Source organism: Phyllostomus discolor, chromosome 9, assembly GCF_004126475.2.
Source record: "Phyllostomus discolor isolate MPI-MPIP mPhyDis1 chromosome 9, mPhyDis1.pri.v3, whole genome shotgun sequence".
In the NCBI taxonomy this organism is placed as follows: domain Eukaryota; kingdom Metazoa; phylum Chordata; class Mammalia; order Chiroptera; family Phyllostomidae; genus Phyllostomus; species Phyllostomus discolor.
Window position 1 is genome coordinate 23,109,107 of NC_040911.2, and position 23,082 is coordinate 23,132,188.

Here is a 23,082-nt window from a genome sequence, read left to right on the forward strand (position 1 = left end):
GACCTCTCCCTTTCCCGTTTCTGCTTCTAGATTTCCACTGCTGACTACGAGATTTGCAACTGGACTGACAGAGAGTGACTGATATCATCCCCACTCATTTCACTGTCAAGGGTTGGGCCTGTCAGCAGTTGGTGAATAATATGCTGGCGATGGGCTCTGATCATAAATCGTTCCCCATTAGCTGTCACAGTCACACTCACCTCCCCAAGTCCTCGAGCTCCAGATGGGCCACTTCCTGTGCTTATGCTTTAAAGAAAAAGCTTCACTATTTGGTCATTTAATTTTCTACTGGAGCAGGAGGCTCTCTGATTCCCTAGTCATTTTCATTTTTGTATTCTGAGAGGATGATGTGGATGACTCACGATGGAGCACTTATTCCTTTCCATGTGTCAATTGACACTTATAGATTAGAAAAGCAATTAGCAGCTTTATTTTCTTCTCTTTGGATATTCAATCAGTACGGTGACTCTGTTTTTGTTTTTCTTGCTCTTCTCTGCTTCCTCCTTTTGACCATTGTCTTAACCAAATCTACCATGACAATAATTTATACTCACTCAGTGTTTATTAGGGGTCAGGCTCTGGTCTAAGTGGATCAACTGGTATAGTCCTCATACAGCCCCAAGCAGCAGGGACACTCCTCCAGGGCACCATTAGCACAAACGCAGTGTGAGCAACGCAGCATCCCTGCATCTGTGTGGTGCTGCTATCCCGGCACTGTTAGCACCTCCACTTCAAAGGTGAAGAGCTGGAGAAGCAGAGAAGTTAAGTAACTGGCCCAGCTTCACACTGCTGTGGGTCGTGCATGCTGGGCTCCAAGCTCGGGCAGCCTGGCTCAGAGTGCAGCTGCTTCCACTAGTCTCTGGTTCATGATGGGGCCTGGGGAAGAGAAGGTTTTGCTTGGGTATGCATTTGGGGTAACTGAGAGTATTACAACTTTTTTGTTTCAACAAATGGTCCTTAAAATCTTTCTAAAATGACTCAGTTGATTTCTGCTCTAATGAGTCAAGTCCTCAGTGAACTGTATTTTATCCGTGTAAATAAGGGTTGCTATGAGTGCATGAGCCCACTCTGAAACTCGACTTTCATCTCAAAGGAATTTCCTTGTAGATGGAGAAAGGACAGGATATCAGAGGGGTCTCCACAAAAAAGGACCTGATTCAGACTTCTGATTGAAAAATTTCTCATCTCCATATATGAGCCCCACTGAGTCCCTTAAAATAATAGGTTTCCTTATTTTGACATTATGCTAGGTTATGGCTGATCACCAAATTTTCTTGATAGAACTTTACTCCAAGTCACCTTTCAATGTGAGTTAAATAAGCATATATACTCTGCTATTGGCATAGAAGCATTTTTTAACTGTGCCTTGATTATAATACTTCAGGGGACCTTGGACATCATATAGTTCAACCAAAATTACAAATCACTTCACTGCTTGTGTAGATTTTAAAAATGAAATCTCTGCTTTGGTATCTTTATTCACAGGGATCTCACCAGCACTGAATATTGCAGTGGTCCATTTAAAGGGCATTTGCTTTGATTAATTCTGGCTCAACCAAATCCTTAGGCAGGGAAAAAGGGGCTATGTGTTTCAGAGCAACCTACGAATCACAAGCACATGCAACACGGTAAAGTAACTTTAAAGTGGGTGCCTCTGTTTTGGGGTCTGGTACTGGTAGCGTGATCCATGACTCTGAGCATCTGCTTTCATGACTAACACCGTTCAGGCCTTGTGGAAAGTCCTCTCATCTCTCTCCCTGTGTCCGCATACACGGAGCACTCTTGAGTGCCATGAAAGCTTGTAGGTTGAACACTGGATGCCAGAGGCAGACAGTGCTTTAGAATATGGGAAAGACTGGAGCGGAGAAAGCATGTAGTTCAGATAAAAGACAAACTAATTAGCATGTTAAGTCTTTTCTCTCAGAAGGCATGGGGATAATCAATTTCTGCAATACAATCGGGGTCTATTTTGTATTGCTGTTAGGTTCCACTTTGTGATTCTGGAGGTACTCAAAAATTGTCATGGTGGCTGGAAACTTTTGCAGTATTAAACAATCTATATTTTTCAAATGTGCATGTAGATAGTTTTAGCTGGATATAACATATGGAGAATGATACTGATTCTTTATAATGACAATTAGATGAGAATTGGTACAGTAAATATTTTTGCAATGTTTAATATTATATTTTCAAATTATCAAATAGTTCAGCTTATAAAATAATAGCTTCAAAAATTTAATTCACTATTATAACTGCTATTTTACTTTTAGTTTTTGATATTTTAGAAGAAAATAAACTTAAAAATATGTAAATATTTTAAATTTTTTACATTGTATTAATTTGCATTCTATCCAAATGCATTAAAATGTATTTACTTTGAATCCAATTACATTTTAAAATTTAAATCATTATGTGCAATAGAATCCAAATTATGTAAAAATATTAGTAATGACATGGCAATTTTATTAAATGAAGTCAAGAAAATACATTTTGTGGAATAAATATATAACATGATTATGAATATGTTTTTAAATGTTGTGAGTCCATGCATAGGACATTACAGACTTATAATAGTAATTATTAATAATAATTAAATTTAGTCATATTTTATATTTTGCCAACTTTCAGTCATTAAAAAGTACTTTTTTTATATTGTGGTTTGAAGGTACACTTCCCAAGTAAGAGACTTGGACATATTTAACTGTTTGTTTCTTGACTTATAACTTTTAAGTATTTAGGTATAAGGTACGTGAGTCTCCAGTTGTACTTGTGCCCTGGGTCCTGCCAGTGTGGTACCCTGGGACCACAGACTCATCTCTGTAGGGCTCAGTCTGTTCATCTATATGCTGAGCTCTCATGGTTGTAGTGAAAACTGATAATCCATGTCAAAAAACTTCTAAATTACAAGGTACCATTCCAATATGTAAGTTATTGTACGGCACTGTCTAAAAGCACTTTTGAAATGTTGAATAAAAATCTGTTTCTGCGTAACTTAAATAATAGCATCTTTAAGTTGAAGGAAACCTAACGTAATGTAGGCCACTTCTCTTTTCTTCCCTTGACACTTTCTGAGACAACCCATTTTATTCTTTGATAGCTCAGTTTTCAGGGAGTTGAAATGCGTCCCTCCTTCCGTCTTTGTGATATGCCCTCATCAGAGGAATCGTTACTGGTACAAATTGCTCTTGAATGTTACCTCTCGCCTACTTTTAAAATTGAGATAATTTTCAAAGACATAATACATTGAAATGTAAAAATACTTCCAACTCTTGCAAGCCTTATTCTTTTAAAAAACGCTCACCCGCGCACCATATCTCTATTTTTCCTGACAGTAAATTTCCCCCCAAAATACACACCTCCAAGTACTCCTCTCTTTTAATGTCATGAATTCTAGGCTGATATAATCACTTTCTTTTCTGTACTATTTCTAAGTTATTAGTTTATTTTTCTCATTGCTCAGAACTAAGCCCAGAATAACAACTTCCCTCTTCTTCCTCCTTCTGAATAACCACACTGAAGAGTGAGAAAAGCTCCGTGTACATCCAATACTGTCTATACCTTTAACATAGATTATTTCCTCTGAGGATGAGAACTGTGCATATATAAGCAGCTTAGGTGAGGGAATTACCGAAACGATGCATTACTTTTCATTTTGCATGACTGTGAAATCATTCTCACCCAAATCTGGCAGATGTCCCAAACAAATATAATTGAACATAGTAGGAGCAAGTGGTAGGAGCCCCATGATGAGTCAGAGAGATTTCCGGATATTTGTTTCAGTAAAATTCCTGCCCAAACCTTGAAACACTTTGTTTCTTCCTCCCTACAGAACATTGTATTCAAAGATCTACATGGATAACGAAAAGCACAATTGTATTATAGAGCTGACAGTGTGTGTATATAACATTAACTGCGTGGGGTACCCTGGCAGCAGTTTAGAGGGAAGTTATGGAGGCTCACATCCTCCCCTGGCTGCCTCCCCTCTGCGTTATCAAGTGATGGATCATTTGAAGTCAAAAGTAAACCCTGTTGAATTTCTATATCCAACTTAGGGTTGTACCAGAAATAATTATACCTTCTGCTATTTTGCAAAGGATTGTCACCAATAAATTCTAATAAACAGGAGTAGAAAGATTTTATTCATGCCATTCCAAGGGAATTAGAACATAGTGGTGTTATTTAGCAATGCAGATGTTATATTATTGTGTTGTTTATATGAAAATGGATATGACATGGAGAGGTATATCAAATGAGTAGGAGAGAGATGGGAGCTGGGCTACTGCTTTGATTATGCATATTTATTCATAATGCTGAAGTCGCTCCATGGAACCTCTTCTCCTAAGATGGATTACCTATTTTTAGAAGCCTTATTCTATTTTTCCTTCATATTTAAATGTGTCAATACCACCTTGGTACAATATTTATGAGTGCCTTGTTTAAATTGTACCTTAATTGGTTTAGTCTCCAGAGTTGTAAGACATGATGCTAATACCTGGTACTGAGTGAGCGGGGAGATAATAATGCGTGCTGTCGCTGGGTTGCTGGGGAATGGGTCTCGGTGCATGTTCTGAAAACAGTAATTGCACTGTGACTCTGATTTGTTGTTCCGGACACAGTGTTGTTTTACCAGTAGATCAGCTCATTTTCTATTATGATTACCCTGTCAGGACCATATTCCCTTGCGCATATTTTATTTTATGGACTCAATATCAGTTATGCAAAAAAAAGATTTTTGTTAACCAAGTGAGTGAAGAGTTAAAACAATTTGTTAGATGACCTCTGTGCACACATACACAGCACTATCTTTCACTCTTTCTCCCTCTCGTTGTGTGTGTTTGTGTGTGTGCATGTATTTCTTGCTTGCAATATCCATGGCATTGTGGTCAAAGTGATTTAGGGAGTACTTTGCATTATCAGTACTGTAACCCAATATTTTGACCCTTTTGGGAATAATCACACCCAAGTAGTCCATTTGTTTCAACAAGAAAGATAAAGAGTAATAAATTATTATAGACTGAGAAGTTAATATTGTAGAAGTTAATCTCCTATCTGGGGCAGATTAGAAGGGTCAAGAGAAGGAAGGGATACCTTACAATAACTTTGCAAATCATCTTCAGCTTGGTACAATAACTACACCTGCCTTTGAAACTGGGCCCTACAAACACCATGGGCCTTATACTCACAAACTCATTCCCGCTTCACCTTATTTACTAATCTGGCTCAGAACAGGGCACGTCAGTTTCAAGCTTTTACTAGCTACATCTTACTTTGACCCTAACATGCTAATTCTTTCAAGCCTGCTCAATCTACTTTTCCAATCTAGGACACCCCGCCTGTTCTCTGTATTTGTAAATCCCTAGGGGTATCTCATAGGTCAGAGGTCCCATGGTGGTTCTCCTACATGGCTCTTTTATGACTGGTTATACCTAGCAACAAGGTCAAACAAATATCTTATAACATATTTTTACATCAAAAGAATACATTTGCCCTGGCCAGATGGCTCAGTTGGTTGGAGTGTTGTTCTGTACACCAAAAGACTGCAGACTCAATTCCCAGTCAAGGCCCATACCTAGGTCATGGGTTCAATCCCTAGTTTGGGAGTGTATGAGAGGCAAACAATTGATGTTTCTCTCCCTGCTCTCCAACCTCAACCCTTTGATGGTAGCTGTAACCCATCAAAACAACAGTAAGGAATGAGGGGCTTTCCTACAATCTCCAGAGTCTCTCAAGACTATGGGTTATTTTTTCCTAAGTCTCTGGGTCATTTCTTCCAGGCAAGGGACAGGCAGCACGTCTCCCTGCGGGTCCCTGTGGTTGCAGTTACAAAGGCCCAGAGTCAAGCTGTCCTGAACAGGAGACGTAGCATCTGCCTATTTATGAAGCTTCTTACGGTGTATCTGTGAGTTTTACAAATTACCAACAGATGTTCCCAGGTGCTTCACTTCTTTGACAACTAAGTCTTTCCAATTAAAAATTTAAGGCAACACTTGCTTCATCATAAAAATGTGATAGAAATTTTAAAATTTCTATATCTGAGTCTTCAATTAGTTTAGCCAATGGTATAATAACTTACATCATCTAAAAGGGATCTGATTACATTGTTAATACAAGACAAGAAGACGGAAAAAAACCAAGGCCAGAGAGACTCTCCAGGATTTTATTTACTTCTGGGCTTTTGTGGCTTCAGATCTTGAATTCCATCTTCCATGGAAGCCCTCACTGACCATTCCAGTGCATCAGTTTTAGTTTTTAGAAGCATGCCTTTCTTACACACTGAACATACCCCTACTTATTTAAATGATCTTCGGTAGTATCTTTGCTTTTTCCTCTCACTTAGGGTGGGGGCTACTTGAATGCAGGAGATGTAAGTAGATTCTTTTTATTTTGGTATTTATATTCTATAAAGTTACCCAACCCCTAAATTAGCAAATACTGAATCACTGTTCCTAGGGAAAATATATCAGAATTGTTAAATGAGTTGCCTCAGGCGACTCCAGTAACAGGTGCCAGAGTTGTATCTCTACCCACTGGTCATCTTTGTATGATGATCAAAAGATGGCAAAGCATCTTTTTAATTGACCTCAGCTGAGAAATGCAGGTGGGTAGGCAACTACGACAATTTGCAATTACGAAATCCATAAATAATGAGGATCAATGAGCATTTGTTAGATTTCTTTAGATGTCCCAAACACTGAATACAGCTTCTTGCCAGTAGTGATTATTCAATAAAACTTTGTTCAGTCATGTGTTGAGTGAGTGAATAAGTCAACAGTGAAAAATCAAAGAGCAAGAGCTGGGTTTGTTTCTCTTTCTTTTGCAGCATGCCTCCCATTGTGCTGAAAAACACAGTGAAAGTGTTGAGAGCGTGGGCTCTGGAAACAGAGGGTCTGGGTCAGAGTCCTAACTCCACTGTTTCGTCCGCCTCAGTTCCCTCATTTATAAAATTAAAGATAATCATAGTAGTGACTTCAGGAGTTGTTATAAGGATTAATGTGTTAATATTTGAAAAGAATTTAGAAAATACGTGGCACATAGTGCTATATATGGTTGGTAAAATAAAGTAAAAACAAACAAACAAGCCAGAAACAAAACCCAAACCAAATACCATGTTCTGAACACCTAGCATTGCAATCATCTATTTTTATTGTATTTCTGAAGATTAAAGTCTGTCGTGTTTTTATCCTCATGGAGATAAAAACATCAAACTTTGTTCTTCATAAGAAGACCAGGGGGGCACAAAGAAAGTTGAACTGAGTCATAGAAATGTAAAGAAATGCAAACTATTACTATGATTCTTCTGTATGTACATTTGGCAGTCTTCAAAACCAGGATGTGGTCTCCGGGGTCCGTCCCGGCACTGCTCTGAAACTTGCACTTTGCAGTTCACCCAGTACATGGACAGGTAGCAATTTTGTTGTGACTTTCTCACACGTAATGTCTTTGAATAAGCTGACAGAGCTGCTGCACTGCCAGGAAATAACCATGTAGGGTGGAACTGTATACATTTCTTCCCTTTCCACCAATCAACAGGTTGTAACTTAAGATAGAAATGAGGCCCCTGAGTTCATGCTGGAAATGCGGGGGGGAAAGTAAGAAATGATAGGTTGTCAGCTTGCCTGAAAAGGTGCAAAGCATCAGAACTGAAAATAAAGACTTTATTGCTTTGCAAAGAAGGCTTGGTAGCATTCAGACATTACCTACCTCTCCTTTAATGATTCCATTTAAGTTGTCATTTTCTGCATTTACCTTGCAGAATTCAAAAGCCACTATACTTACATGTTCACAGCTTACGCATTGCCAACATTACAAAAGTGGGGAGTGGGGGAGAAAATGGTATATGATGTATTTCAAAGAACAGTTTACTTGCAGAAAATTAGCAGTAATTTTGAGGCCACTCTTAAAGGAAAGTTTCTTTATAGATAAAAATGCTAACATTGAACAAAAAAAGGTGAGAGAGTGAGACAGAATTCTCTCTCTTGCTTTTTTTTTTCTCACCACCCATTTGCTATTTGCTGGGACACCTGGTCAGGCTTTTCTGTGGGGACTGCAAAGAAGCTAGCAAGAAGTCATGGTGCTTTTATTCCCAACATGACCAGTCCTGATAAATAAAGGGGACAAAGAGTGGTGGCTTTCCTGGGGATTCACTTGGCTGCCTTTGGAATTGAGGCACTGTGGCTGTGGTTTCCAAAGGGGCTGTGAAAAAGGCCCCAAGAGTTTCTCAAAACTCCTTACAGGTTAGATATGCAAATCACTTTGATAATGACAACTTTCGAATGGCCGGTCAAATATTCTGATTCAAATGCTGTAATTTCTTCTTTAAACAGGCTTCATTTCTCATGTTTCAGCTTCAATCCAACCACCACTCTCTCCAACCCTCCCAACCCTTGAGAAGTCTCTTCTTCCTTTAGGTTCCTGTGATTTTGCTCTGCCCTTTGGGTGCTGGGCCAGGGCATTTGTATGCTCACATGTTTTTATAGCCATGTTTACTTTCTTAGCTCTCCAACAGAAGTTTAATTTTGTGAATTCATAGTTATACTTCTTGGAGTTACTCATGGCTCTTGCATGGCACATTGCAGAGAGTAGGTGTTTGAAACCATCATAGTCTGTTTGCTAATTTTTACCAGTGGTGAGCCCCAAATCCACACAGTGTACAAGACTATGTCTATTTACTTTTTAGATTCCTTTGCCTATCTGTTTTGCCTGTGAGGGAATTCTAGCTACATTAAACTTTCAAATGGTTTCTAACCCATTATGTTAGCGCTCCAAACAAACTTGAGCTGACAATTCAGATTATGCAAACTTGGTTTCGTGAAAAGAACACTGGCTTATGACTAAACAGACCCGGCCCATCTGCCTTTGATTCTCTGCTATGAGACTATTCAGGACCAGCAATGGTGACGCCAACTTCATGGTCCTCCTTGTTACTGAGAACATAGAGTGTCCATGATTATACAAAGTGGGACTTCATACGTCATTTTTTGATAAATGAATATGTTAATAAATTAATACACAAATTCAGCATCCTTGGGCAATTTGCTTAGTCCCCTTTGATCTCTTGTAATTATGGGAATAGCACTTAGTGTTCTTTTAATCTGAGTGCATAATTCAACAGGTTTATATTCAGTTCTCAGGAGAAATCATTTTTGGTCTTTTTTTGTTAGAAATGAATACTCTAACAGTGAAGAAATTTAGTGATTTTAAAATAGTTGGTAGGGCCAAAGGCATAAGCAGAGGGGTAAAGGGACAAAGCCATAAGCAGAGGGGGGATTTTTTTTTAAATTAATGTTACTCTAATAGCATTTTATTTCCTAGAAGGTGAGGGAACTCTAGGAATCATGGACTAGAGTTGAGTTATAGATTTTAATTGTATTTCTCTCTGAAGTAAAGAGATCTTGTCTCACTTGGCTTTTGCATCCAAGTGCCAAGCATGATGTCTAGAATATGGTAGGTCTTCAACAAGCTCTTTTTGAATAAATAAGGAGGAAGCATTAGGATAGCAGTGTCAGAAGGTATGTCAGGTGGATAGAGGTAAACTACAGGCCTAATGGAAAACGTGTCTGTGTTTCTCTTTTCCCAGATGCTCTTCCATGTGGAAGTAGGAAAAAGAAGGGAGTAGATTTTTGACTGCTGCCAATTTTCTCCCATATCTCTCTCAGCTCCTGGCTCTAATTCCTTCTGCTCAGAATTCATCAGGGTGACTGTATACCTCACCCCATCCCCAGCCTCTCACATCTCCTCAACTCTTTTCTTTTGTCCTATTGGAGAAGATTTGAAGACCTAATTGGTATGGTAGTGTTAATAATTGAATATAGATTGTGTTATTTTTCAGAAAAATTTGGTATTATCAGGAAACACATTCTGGTACTGGATATCATGCTTAATAATAGAATTCAAGATAATATTAATCAAAGGGATTAATCATTAATTTAAAAATATATACATACATGTTTTTTCTAGGTTCAAATAGGTTTGAAAGGAGTGGCTCAAACATAGTTAAACAGATTGGAATTCTCAATTTTCACTTTTAATATACAATGTTCTGTGTGAATCTCCACATCTCTCAAAGTTACTTTCCCACATGACTTTTTTTTTAGCAGAATGTTTTGAGAGCTTAGCATTCTATGCAGAAATCTTTGAAAAAAATTGTAATAAGCCACCTCCCAGTGCTTATTCACAGAGTGAGGGCTATAAGCCTCAATCCTGAAAACAAGCTGAAATGGAATAATTTTCTGATTCATTTTTTTTCTATTTCAGATTTCACACAGCATTATTCATCTCAAACTACAAGAATGTTGAACACTACTTCCCCTTTACCAAAACAAGAAAGAATATATTATAGGTGTGTGCAAGAAACTTTGCAATAAAATCACCTGGCCTGCATCATGACTGGTTTAGTTATTGATAAGATTGGGGACAATAACTCTTTGAACTCTATGCTGTAACATTTCTTATAAGCCATATCTTCAAGCCACTTCAAAACAATCAGTGAAGAGTTGTACCTTGAATGCAATAATTTCCAAATAAAAAGCACAGGTATCAGATCAAAAGGATAGAAGCTGATCAAAATGTAATGTTATGTTTCCCATAATCATGGGGGATCATTGGTTAATACTGAAATTTAACTTTAAGTTTTTGCCACACAACCCAAGGAAATTTCAGTCAAGTGTGGCAGAAACTCTGGAGGCGCTGCTCACCACAGGTGTTTAATCATCAGGGATGCCCTTTGGGAGTAGCACTCACTGATGGCTGGCCAGGCTGGCGTCTACAGGTGGGGAAAACTAGTAGCAGGTAGGGAGAAGCAGGTTAGAAGAGTATCTAAATCTGGACAAGCTCCAAAGAAAATCTCATCTCTCATTTCACACCTTTGCTATTTGCTGTCAGTCTCTCCTCAGAAAGAGGCATTACTTTTCAGGGCTCCACGGGGGCTGATGGGCAACTTCAAACATCCCCCCCCAACCCCGACATCACAGCCTCACGAATGGACTTCTTTGTTAAAGCCCACACCACACTTCTCTCAGTTGAATAGGCATAAATATAGCTTCTCAAAGAGGGGAAACACTTGCCTATCCATGAAGATATTACATCCAAGAGACAAAAGGAAAACCTGCTAATTGAGAATCGCCATTCAGTTTAATTACCCAGATGCTAAAATAATGTAACTGAAGCGCTTTAAAAATATAATTATCCACTATGCAATGCTTGAGAGCATGTTTTATCTTTTTGCCTTTAATGTGCATGATCAAGGATGAGCCAACAAAAGGATCATTCCTGGGTAATTTGGGAGACTGGGACATGTTTGGGTTTGAAAGATATTTCAGAAAGTGTCTCTCATTTGGAAAGAATCATCAAAGGTATTTTGTGAGTAACTATGTATAAATCCTCCTTTACCTGTGTGTTCTTCAAAGACACTGGAGATTAAAATAAATAAATTTTAGGGTAGCTCAAAACTATATCCAATTATCTCCTCCAACAAAGGAAAGAGTGAGGACTGCTATACATTTGGGGGGACATCCTGGATAAATGGTGGGACTTGAAGAAGATCTGGAAAGCAAGCATGATTGGCTTGGCTAAATATTCTTTCCAGCTTTCTTTCCCCAACCTTAAGCCTCACCCTGTTGAATTTGTTGGTAATACAATGCTGCCTTATTATATATTTCTCCAAAAATATACATAGAATGCAAATATCTCAAGTCACTATTAAAAATAAACCTGATTATGCAATGCTTTCCAATGCTGTTTACTTTTTGTTTGTATGTACTTTGTGTTTTTACATGTGTTTTATTCTCTTTGTAGATGCTGCCTATTCCTGTAAAGTAGTGTTTGCTATAGATTATAGTAAACACTGGCTGATTAATGCTAATATTATGCATTTATGATTAACATGGTGGGCAGTGGATATTACTGCTGTCTTTCTAAGAAAAAGTCTCAGCCAAAAAATATAGAGAAATTTAGCAAAGGGAGAGCTGATAAAGCCTACTTCTATACAGCAATGTAATAATGGTACTAAAAGAACTTCATAGACTTAATTCTAGCATTCAAGAAGTCCGAAATCTTCTAGACACCACAAAAAGATGGGTGTAGTCCTGAGAGGAGGAGGGAGAAAGGATGGAGCTTCTTCAGGCCACATGAAGAGGAGGACAATGGGTTAGGTTGTGTATCCACAGATCATCTTGTCAGAGCCTTAACGAACAGGCTACAGGGGAGGGCATGTGGCAGACAACAATACAGAGAGCCCGGGCAAGATTTAAGCTGAGGACCGTGTTGGTTTCCCCTAGCATCCTTGAAGCCCTAGATCTGCAAAGGAGATCAAGGCATGAAAGCTCAGGCTCTGGATGCTAAACAGCAGGACCTTAATCCTGTCTCCATCTGACATTAGGTGTGAAACCTGGGAAAAGTGACCCACCTGTCTAACCCTCAGTTTCTTCTTTTGTAAAATAAAGTTAATAATGGTGTCCACTGGGTTGAACTATTGTGATAATTAAATAAAATACTCAAAATGATATATTTAGAAGAGTGCCTAGCCTATTGTGAGCACTCAAAAAAATTATATGGCATCAGTTTTCTGAAGCTCAGGCTGATTTTACTGTGCCAAAGCACGTATATATTTCAAACACCTTATGTGTGAACACACAGAAAGTGGGCAGTCTGTAGCTTCCAGAACTTTGGAGAGGGAAGAAAACTCTGCAAAGTTTGAGGAATTCTTGGGTTTTAAATTCGTTGCCAAGCTGGTCTGTCTGCTATATCCTTGCTCAACTAGGAAAACAACAGCATCGTAGCTAAGAAATGGGGTTAGAACTGGACTGGACAGTTCCAGGTTGGATAGTCACAGATGTGTTTACATGCACATTGAGATGGTACATGGCTCATTACTTCAGGGTGAGAGGCTACTGTATACACGTGCATCTGCTAATGAATCTGGAGCTGCCCCAGCAGACTGCCTAGGCAGTTACATTTTTTTGGATGATGTGCATGTTTTGAATGGAGTAAGAAAAGAAGAAAGAAAGGTATTTTGTTAATTGCTAAATATCTTGAATACTCAACTTTTCTAGTTAGTATTCTCTATCTTTCCTTAATGATAAAATTGTGATAATAGCCCAAATTTACAGAATGCTTTATGTATACTATCACTTTTGTCATAAAAGAAATTAGGAATATTAATGATATCTTTGTAAAGGTGAATTTGTAAGCCCATTTTAACAATGTTACAGCCCTGGCTGGTGTAGTTCAGTGGATTGAGAGTGGGCTGGGAACCAAAGTGTCCCAGGTTCGATTCCCAGCCAGGGTACATTCTTGGGTTGCAGGCCATAACCCCCAGCAACCGCACATTTATGTTTCTCTCTCTCTCTTTCTCCCTCCCTTCCCTCTCTAAAAATAAAATAAAATAAAATCTTAAAAAAAAAATAAACAATGTTACTCTCATTTTTTTGCAACTGTTTGACATAGTGTCTGGGTAAACTTTTCTTACCTATGTTGGTTTGTGCCCTTCTAGTCTTGAGTCAAATGAGAACCCACTCTAAAGAGGGAGGTGCTAAGTACAAAGAAATTTAGGAGTTACGTGGACCTGGGTTGAATCTTAGCTCCACCACTTATTAGTTGTGTGACCTTGAACAATTGAGGTTCACCAAGTCTCTAATACGGAAATATTAATACCATGGTTTGGGTTTCTGTAAGAGTTAGAACTAATTATGTAAAATGCCTGGAATATAGCAGGCAATAAAAATATTAGCTACTTGGTAGGTTTAATTTCGATCTCTTATTATCATAGCACTCATGCTGGGCATAAGGATGCTTGTTGAGCCCCACCACATGGTCCCTGAATTTCTGAAACTCACTCTCCAGCAGCAAGTGCAGAGAGCCAAGACTATCAATGTTGATTTTGACTTTAAATTATATTGTAGGCTTGTTTGCTTCTCTCCGTCTCCACTCTTCCACCCAAGGCCGGGCCACCATCACCTCCCCTTTCAGCTTCTACAGCAGCCTCCTCACCAGTCCCCCACTTATACTTCAGTCCTGTTCACTATGTTCCCCACCAGTGTTCTGAATGCGAGTTTAACATTTAAACCAAATCATATCGCCCCTTTGCTGTAGACCTATCTATGACTACCATGATTACGTGTAGACTATCCATGACAACATGTGGAGACCTAGATTCTACGGGGAAGGACTTCCTGTTCTCACTTTTTTCATTGGTGAAATAAGTGAATTGGTCCAGGTAATTTCTAAGTTATTTTAGCTCCAAGATTCTAAAATTCCACTATGCTTTGTATTTTTAGGTATCAAAGTCACCCACCCGAAGTAAAATTATTGAAGTTTATTAGTAAGTGTGATTAATGCTAGTTGCTATAACAAATACCTTCAGTTCTCAGAGGGTTAACCAGTTGTATGACAGTAAATACTTAACAACTGGCTATTCAAACAAAAAGGAGGAAAAAAGCCTTGATTTGTAGCAGCTGCTGTTTTTATGGAGCAAATGCTCCCATCACGACTGATGTGAAGATTTAAGTTAACAATGTTATGCCACTGCATATGGGGTTGGGAAGAGATGCTAACTAACCACTGGTTTTTCTGAGCTGGTAGGAACTATCCTTCATGTACCATTGAGCTTAACTCAGTCAAGTTCATTTCTCACTTCTGTGTCAGTTCAGTGTGAGCAGTGGGATGCCCAGTGAGGCTCTGCTGCTTGCAGTCACTCAAGGGTCCCGGTTGACAGAGGCTCTGCTATGTTCACTGTGTCGCTCTTTCGGCCATGGAGGGTGTTGACATCTGCTGCGAGGCACAGGGCAAGAGACAGCATAAACAATCATGGCACCTGTGGGATGCCAAGCCTGGAATTTGCAACAGTACTCCCATGTTTCTTTGACTAGAAGTCAATCACACAACCACATAACTGTGGGGGAGACTGGGAAATGTAGGCTGGCTGTGTGTGTAGCAGTAAAGAGATATAGAGCAGTGTCCGTGACAGAGACTGGCCTCTGGTAACTCGTCTGCCCCCGTGTCTCACTTTTTCCTGCACTAAAACATGCTTGGCCTTAAGAGGTAGGGGTAATCTGTCCAAGACGAATTCCCTGCCAGCTGACTGTATTAGTGTCTTAGATCTGCCATAACAAAGTGCTGCACACTGGGTGGCTTAAAATAAGAGAAATTTATTCTTGGACAGTTCTGAAGGCTAGAAGTCCAAAATAAAGTTGTTGGCTGGACTGTGCTCCCTCTTAAGTTTCTAGGAAAGAATTCTTCCTTGCCTTTTCCAGCTTCTGGTGGTTGTTGACAGTTCTTAGTATTACTTAGCTTGTAGATGCATCATTCCAACCTCAGCCTCCATCTGTACATGGACTTACCCTGTGTATCTTTGTCTCTGTGTCTAAATGTCCCTCTTATAAGGGCAGCAGAAATTGGATTAGGACCCATCTTAATCCAATATAACCTTATTTTAACTTGATTACATTTATAAAGACCCTCTTTTTTAAAAGTTTACATTTATAGGTACTGGGCGTGAGGACTTGAACATATCTTTTGGGGGGACACAATTAAACCCATAACACCAGCCTCCCTGCAGAGGAGTTGACTTCTTATAAATCTCTGTAGACCTAATGCAATCAAACTTGGTAAATTCCAAGGCTTGGAACCTAGCACCACACACAATCACCCCAAGCAAGGCACTAGTGTTTTCCTAACCATAACTGCCAAGCCAACAGGAAAGGGATGGGGTTAAGTTTCTCTCATTTTCTATCATAATGGTTTCCTATCCACTGATTGGGCTGGGGGAAGGTCTGGTGTTCCCCAGTGCCTGAGTTATGGCCCTTCTAGATCTCTGTGCACTGTTCTATATTGAAGAGACTACGGGAACCTATACACCTTGTACTGACTCTGTCTCTGGAAGTTTTCACTAGTCAATGCTGTTTCAGGGTGCAGCTGTGGGAATTGCCTGGCCTTGTGCCTGGTTTGCATGCCATCTCTTCTTAAACAGGTAACTCAGATAGATTCCATCCAGTCACTGCAAGCAGAGCTGCCCACCCAGTTATGCCCACTGAGCATCGATGTGGCTCTTTTGGCTCTGCAGGAAGAGACAAACATACCTGTGCACCTCTCACATCAAAACCATACACAGTGGTTGAATAAGGATAGGATTATGTTAATTAAAACTCCCCTTTGGGAAAGGAAAAAAACCACAAAACACAGAGATTTTATTGGTCCACAGTAAATTGAAATTCTTCAGGTCAAAAGTTGTGAAGTTTTCCACAGTGGCTGTGGGGGAATTCCTGATGAGACTCTAGTTCTGTCTTCTGGGAGTATTTCCATTGTTCTTTTACCTGCCTGGCTCCTGGCACCACCCCTGGGGGAAGGGCATCTTCCTGTTCCTTATCCTCCCTGTAACACCTGAGATAGGTGTATCAGAGTTTTGCAGAGAAAGAAGAAATAAGATATAAAGGAGATTTATTATGAGGGATTGGCTCTTGTAGTTACGGAGCTGAGAAGTTCCATTATCTGCTGACTGAAAGCTGGAGGCCCAGAAAAGCTGGTGGTGTAATTCAGTCAGAGTCAGAAGGCCTGAACACCAGGCAGTCGATGATATACGAGTAAATTCCATTCTGAGGGGAGAAGATGAGTTACGTCCCAGCTCAAGCAAGGAGGCAGGAAAAAGGGTGGTTGGGGTTAGTGGGGAGAAACTCCCCCTGCCTTAGCCCTTTTGTTCTATCCAGGCCCTGGACAGACTGGATGAGGCTTACCATTCAACTTGACTGAGTCTGTTCAAATGCTAATCTCCTCCAGAATCACTCTCATAGACACACCCAGAAATAACTTTTTAGAAAAGGTTTATTATTATTTTTTTTTTAGAGAGAGAAAGGGAAGGGAGGGAGAAAGAGAGAAACCTTAATGTGAGAGAGAAATATTGATTGGTTGCCAACACATAACCCAGGCATGTGCCCTGACTGGGAATCGAACTGGCAACCTTTCCCTTTGGGGGATGACACCCAACCAACTGAGCCACACCAGTCAGAGCCAGAAATAACTTTTAACCAGATAGCTGGGCATCTCCTGATCCAGTCAAGTTGACACATAAAACATCAGTGTAAGCACTGGGATATATGTCCTTGGAGATGTGGAGCTTTCAGAGCCCATTTAGAAGGCAGAGGTCACAAGGATTGTTTTAAATCTCGGACAATCCAGGGGTTATTTTAGTCCTGGTTTATGGCTTCTCTAGCAACACAAGTCCCTTGAAAATTTAGGCTGTTGATCTCTTTGCTTAAAGTCAGTCTGACAGGCCAGTAACTGAGGCACTCGAAGTGTCTCCCTAGATAGAGTTCAGACCTGCATTATTTCTTTGTTTTCTCCATGTCATACTTTCCTCTCACAGTTTCATGGCAGCTCCTTGATGCTACTGGGTTATCTTTAATCTTATGTTTTCCACAAAGCTGGGTCTTAGTGAGACTCTGTTGCTCAAATACTTATTTGGTCTTTTTTCCTACTTTCTGGGGCCCAAGAAGTGGTCAATTAATATAAGTCCATGTATTTCTGGACTTGTTACTGAACTAAAGGGGTCTGTTTGCCTGCACATTTTGAAACCCAATCAAATGCAAATAGGAGTGTGCAGCCAAGAAACTAAAGGTTTATTAGTTGAGAAAATGGCACCAAACCTGGAGTCACAGATGAGCTAGTGCTCAAAAACTTGGCTCCCTAAAGGCTTCCAGGGGATGGGTTATATAGAGAAAGAATCATTCATCATGGTGGCTAAAGGAGCTGGGGTCCTGGGCTCTACTGATTGGTTGGGGCCAGGGTAGGCAGGGGTTTATCATTGTGTCAGGTCCTGAGGCCATGGCGTTGTTCTGTCTGGTTTCATGAGGGTGTGGTCAGTAGGGTCATTTCTGCTTTCCCGGCCTGAAGCTGAAACACAGCTGAACTCAACATGCTATCTTTTGTTTGACTTGAAAGTGTTCCTGGGGTCAACAGACCTGAGGCTTTGTTCTTGAGAGACTTTGATAGTGACCAGAATCTGATGTCCTAAGGGCTTAATGATTAAGGAAGGCGGTAGCTAGACAGAAAAGAAAAGGGCTTGTGTTAAGGAAATGGAGTTTCTGTGTGGTTACAGACTCTATTCTCTTTTTTTTTAATTTTATTTAAATTGTTGTTGCAGTACAATTTTCTATCTTTTACTCCCATCCCAATCCACCCACCCAGCTCTCCCCTCCTTCCTCCCATTTCCACCCACTCCTAGTTTTTATCCATGTGTCCTTGATACTCGTTCCTGTAAACCCTTCCCCCTTCCCCCTGAAATTCCCCTGAAATTCCCTCTCCTCTCCCCTCTGAACTCTGTCAGTCTGTTCTTTATTTCAGTGTCTTTTGTTATATTTTGCTTGTTTCTTTGTTTTGTTTCTTTGTTTAGGTTCCTGTTAAAGGTGAGATCATATGGTGTTTGTCTTTCACTGCAGACTCTATTCTTTTACTTGTTTTCATAAACTGACCAATTTCTCTTAAACCCCTCATTTTATTATAATTGCTAACCAAATTCAGCAATAATGGCAAAATGTACAAATGCCTACTGTCCTTTCAAGCACTTTCCTTAGAGCTACAGGCTCAGTAGGTATAAAATCTTCCTTCCAGGTAATTGCACGTGTGCCACTTGTATATCATGAATCACCATCTTTCCAGCTTCAGCTTTTACATTAATGCCAGCCACTTTATTTTTGTTTTAATAGCTCTTTATTTCAAAGTTTCCATTTCCATACTAGCATAACTAATCCTAGCTGTTGTAACAAAACTTCTCAATTCTCAGTGGATTAACACATTAGAAGTTCATTCCTCACTCATGATTGGCAGAAGATGGGAGGGACCTGGCCCTGCTCCATATGGTTAATCAGGAACTCAAAATCCTTCCATTTTTTGTCACTGCCGTTTTCAGCAGGGGACCTCCAAGCTTACCAGTGAAGCAGGGGAGAAGACCCCTCTGTTCTTAGCCATCTCAGTTTGCAAGTAACCATGTTTTCTTGACATTTCTCTGGCTCCAGTGAGATCCAAGGAAACTGGGAAATGCAGGTTAGCTTTATCTAGAAAGAAGAAGTGCATTTGGTGAGCATCTAGAATGGTCTCTGCCAGGGATCTAATTGCTTATATCATTTATGGTAAGAATCGTTTTGTCCCATCCATTTCTGTAGAGGGCAGCTTGAGGAAAAACAAATGTAGGGTGAGAAGTATAGACTGAATAAAAAGAACCTAAATCAGAAGCACCCATAATTCAACACAACCATTTACTGAGCACTCACTTTGTTCCTAACTCTTGTCTGGGTAGTTTTTGATTGTACTGAGCCTCTTCTAGTGCGATATCTCTAAATGTCAGTTACAAACTAAACATGCCAGGCACCCCAGGATTGTGCCACTTGGTATTTATTCTCTTGTTCTGGGTGTAGAAATAAATCTTAGCAAGGTGTTAGGATAATTTTTTTATCACAAGAGACGCTTGCCCATAGATTCTCTATTCTCTAATTAACTACACGATTAACCAAAAATATAAGAGAAGAGGCAAATATTATTTCTTAGTTAAATTCCTTTTAGGTCCATTGTATCTATTTCTTGCCCTGGAAACCTAGCCATGTAATGCCCAGGTCCTGGGGCGCCACGATCACCAGATACTCCCTGACTGAAGCGGAGCTGAATAATGCATGAGCAGAGCGTCACTCCCTACCCTCCCTGCTCTCTTTGAGTGAAGTGCTTTGTTTTTCAAAACCTCCTTAGGGAGGCTCCACAAACAACTGCTATTTAACTCACAGATTCCAAAGATGATAAACAGAGGCTTTTTCCTGCAGGTATGGATATCTTACTTTCTAATGATTGAAATCTGATTACTGGCATCCTCCCTGCAAATGACCCTGCCCAAAATCAAACAAAATCTGAGATATTCAAAACCAAATGAAAGGAGACTGAGTGTAGCACAATTCAAATTAATGCTGACCTCCACTAGCAGAATACATAACACCGTATACTTATTAAGAGGCGCATTTGAGCCATTTGGGGTTGAGAATTATGCTTTGCTGATTTTAAAAGAAGAAAAAAAAATAACAACCCAGGCAGCTGCCCTAGTTTCTAGTTGGACACAAGAGTATTTACTCAGCACAGAGCCAATCGGAGCTAATGGTTCTGAGTGCCTCTAATGGGCCTCCCGGTTGGGCAGAGCCAACTTGGGCATGAGCAGAGAGATGGCTGTCTGAGAGCGGGCAGGTCTGCCTAGATGTGGTCCACTACCCACCCTCTCCTTGGGAGCTTCCAGGTCCTCCCACAGAGCATGTGTGCATGCTTCCAAAGCTCAAGAGCTTGGATCAATACCTAAAAGTTTGGAGGTTTATGAAATCTTCCAAATTGGAATGAAAACATCTCCCTGGGTATTCTGCAGTGCTAGTAAATGGAAATGAAACATCTGAATGAAGGCAAAGCATTCCCCAGACCTTCATCTTATTTCCGCTCAGATGTAATCCAAAATTAACACTTGCTCCAGACACCCAGCCTATTAGGGCCCGGAACGATTCCTCAGCTTCAACGAGGAGGGCAGCGGCTGGGGGCCTGGGTGAGTGGTGAGGGGCTCCCCCACTTGGAATTCCACCCTGGTAACCCAACAAGAGGCGCACATTAGCATTTAATTATAATGACAGAGCAGATGTGATAACAAGGTTGTCTTCTCTGGCTCTGTTCCTGATGTCACCACAAGGGTTTCCAGTTGTTGCACTTTCTCATTTTGGGCTTGTTCATTAATCTCGGCTCCTCCAGCTGCCTCCTGCCCTCCTGCTCTCCTCACTGACATGTCTGATCACACTTTGCATAAGGCAATTGTAGCCTTTCAGAGAAGTGGTTGCGTGGGGCTGGGTCTTCCACTTCGTTTGGCTCCAGCCACCTGCGTTTCCTGCAGGCCTCCTCACGCTCCTCTCCAAGCCCTGTGACTCCATCTTCACCAAATTATTGTATTTAAAAAAAGAGATTTCAAACCGAAATGATTCCTTTGTGGCATCCATGAAAGGCCATGTTCTTTCAATTCTGTGACTTGTTTGGAATTTGCTCCTCATTAGACTCTTGACCACTCCTAAGCTCCCTCCTTGCTCTTTTGTCTGTTTTCCCAACTCCCAGCTTGAATATGATATAATCACTTAATTTTGCCCAATGTTTGGGCTTACAAAGCCCCAAATTAGGAACAAATAAAATGGATTCATCGGTTTGCTATAGGCTGGAATCCTATATCACTTTCTACAAGAGTGAAACCTGAAGATGAAGGTGATTTGGGTAAAGCTGTGTATAAGTAGTTCACTAAATGTATTGTGCTTGAGATTTTGAACACAGTCAGGCATAAGTATATTTTTAAGTTTTTAGTTTTCTAGTTCTTGTGCAGCAAACAGGTGGTGAGGTACTATAGCAAATATGAAATAATGTCTTTTTTGTCCCTTGTGTTATTCCCAGCATGACTCATGGTAACCAATTCTACAGTGAGTAATAATAAGCTCTTACTTTTTTTTGGAGCAGTTAGCATATATCCAGTGTGGTGCTAAGCTTTTTATGTGGAGAATGTCATGACAGCTCTCTAGAGTCAGGGCCATTATACTATCCCCATTTTACAGATGAGAAAACTGAGGCATGGGGAGTTAGGACTTGCCAAAGTTATTAGGAAAGTATTGTTGGAAACTGGCTGGAAACCCAGGCAGGGTACTCTTGTACCTGATAATCATTCTCCAATTTTGTTTTTCCTGGAAGAGTGGAATAGCTGTCATGATGAACCATCTAATCATAGAAGCAAATCTCAAGCTTAATAACAGAAAAGCCTGTTTGTGATATGTGTGACCAGAACCATAAGGCTCCAGAGACACAGAAGGATTTGCTTTTTGGTCTTGTAGAGGTGGATACATGGGGTCAGAGAAAGTTCTTTAGGTAAGGTAACATCTGTTGCAAACAAAGGGAAGGCCATTTGATTGTAGAGGATGAGAATGGGACCTCCATTCCCATGCCTAACCTGGGGTCACGCAGTCCTGGTCTTTTCTGAGGACATGTTGAAGCAATGGAAAGACTGTTAGATTTGAGGACTGGATTATTATTTAGAGAGTTTATTATTGCTGCTCATTTTGTAGCCAGCAGACTAACTTGTGCTGTACATGCAGTTAAAGTCTGAATGCAGACACATCTTTCATACTTGGGAGTGAACTAAGGAGACGAGCTAGAATCGCTTGGCATTCGCAGGTGAGTTTTCTTTAAATCCTCTGCTTGCTCTTTAGGCTGGAGTTGTAGATGTACCCAGCAGGCACACTGGGCTGCAACATCACTGATCTGAGGCCAGCTGTCTTCTTGATCGATCCCGACAAGATCAATGTGGAGTACTCATATCAGAGGTCATTCCTTAAAGCTGCAAGTTTAGTTCAAAGAAAAGGAAATATTATTACCCATAAAAATGGAGAAGTTAAAGATTTTAAAAAAATGATTACATCATTGTAAGTTGAAAATATGAAAAATTTCAAGGAGTGAAATGTATTTACAGATACATAAATCCTTAGATAGTTACTATGAACTCTTTTTAGTGAGTCTTATTCAAAGATGCAATCAATATTGATTGTAGATCAGGGTGACTTGTACTGGTGTTGAGTTGGGGACCCAGCTATTCAGGTATCAGTGATTACAAATTCACTGAGCTGTATGGTTACAAGACGATCTACAGAGAGATGTGGGGAGAGGCAGAAACAAAACCACTTAACCCATTTCAAGTTTATTGTTGTTCCGGTGGTGTGGCTCTTGGTAATTTACGAGATTGTCTGTGGGGTTCAGCTCTTGAGACCTCCCGTCTAATAAAATAGCCATGTCGTTTTTCCTGAGTGAAGGGACCGACATATATCAAGACCTGCAATTTGTTTGATATCCTTTTGTGCAGGAAGAGGAAAGGTTGCAGAATTTGTAGGTTAGTAAAAAGAGGGAGGAAGTTTAAGGTGTATAGGTATGTGAGAGAGACCTTGCAGTTGCAAGTACATAACGGTCCTTGTGTATTTAACATCCTGGGGGCATAGGACATTATGCTAAGAATACTAATGTTTCAAATATTGAAGTTGGAGCCATCAGTTTAAAGATTTA

General features: G+C 40.1%; 1 long non-coding RNA gene across 1 annotated transcript in view; it reads left to right on the top strand.

Annotated features, from left to right (window-relative positions):
• Nucleotides 1–10,379, top strand: part of LOC118496884 — a 59,755-nt gene extending 49,376 nt beyond the window's left edge. The window contains exon 3 of the long non-coding RNA XR_004899446.1: nt 10,255–10,379. This is a non-coding gene — a long non-coding RNA (uncharacterized LOC118496884). The remainder of the gene's footprint in view (nt 1–10,254) is intronic.
• The last annotated feature ends 12,703 nt before the right edge of the window (nt 10,380–23,082 follow it).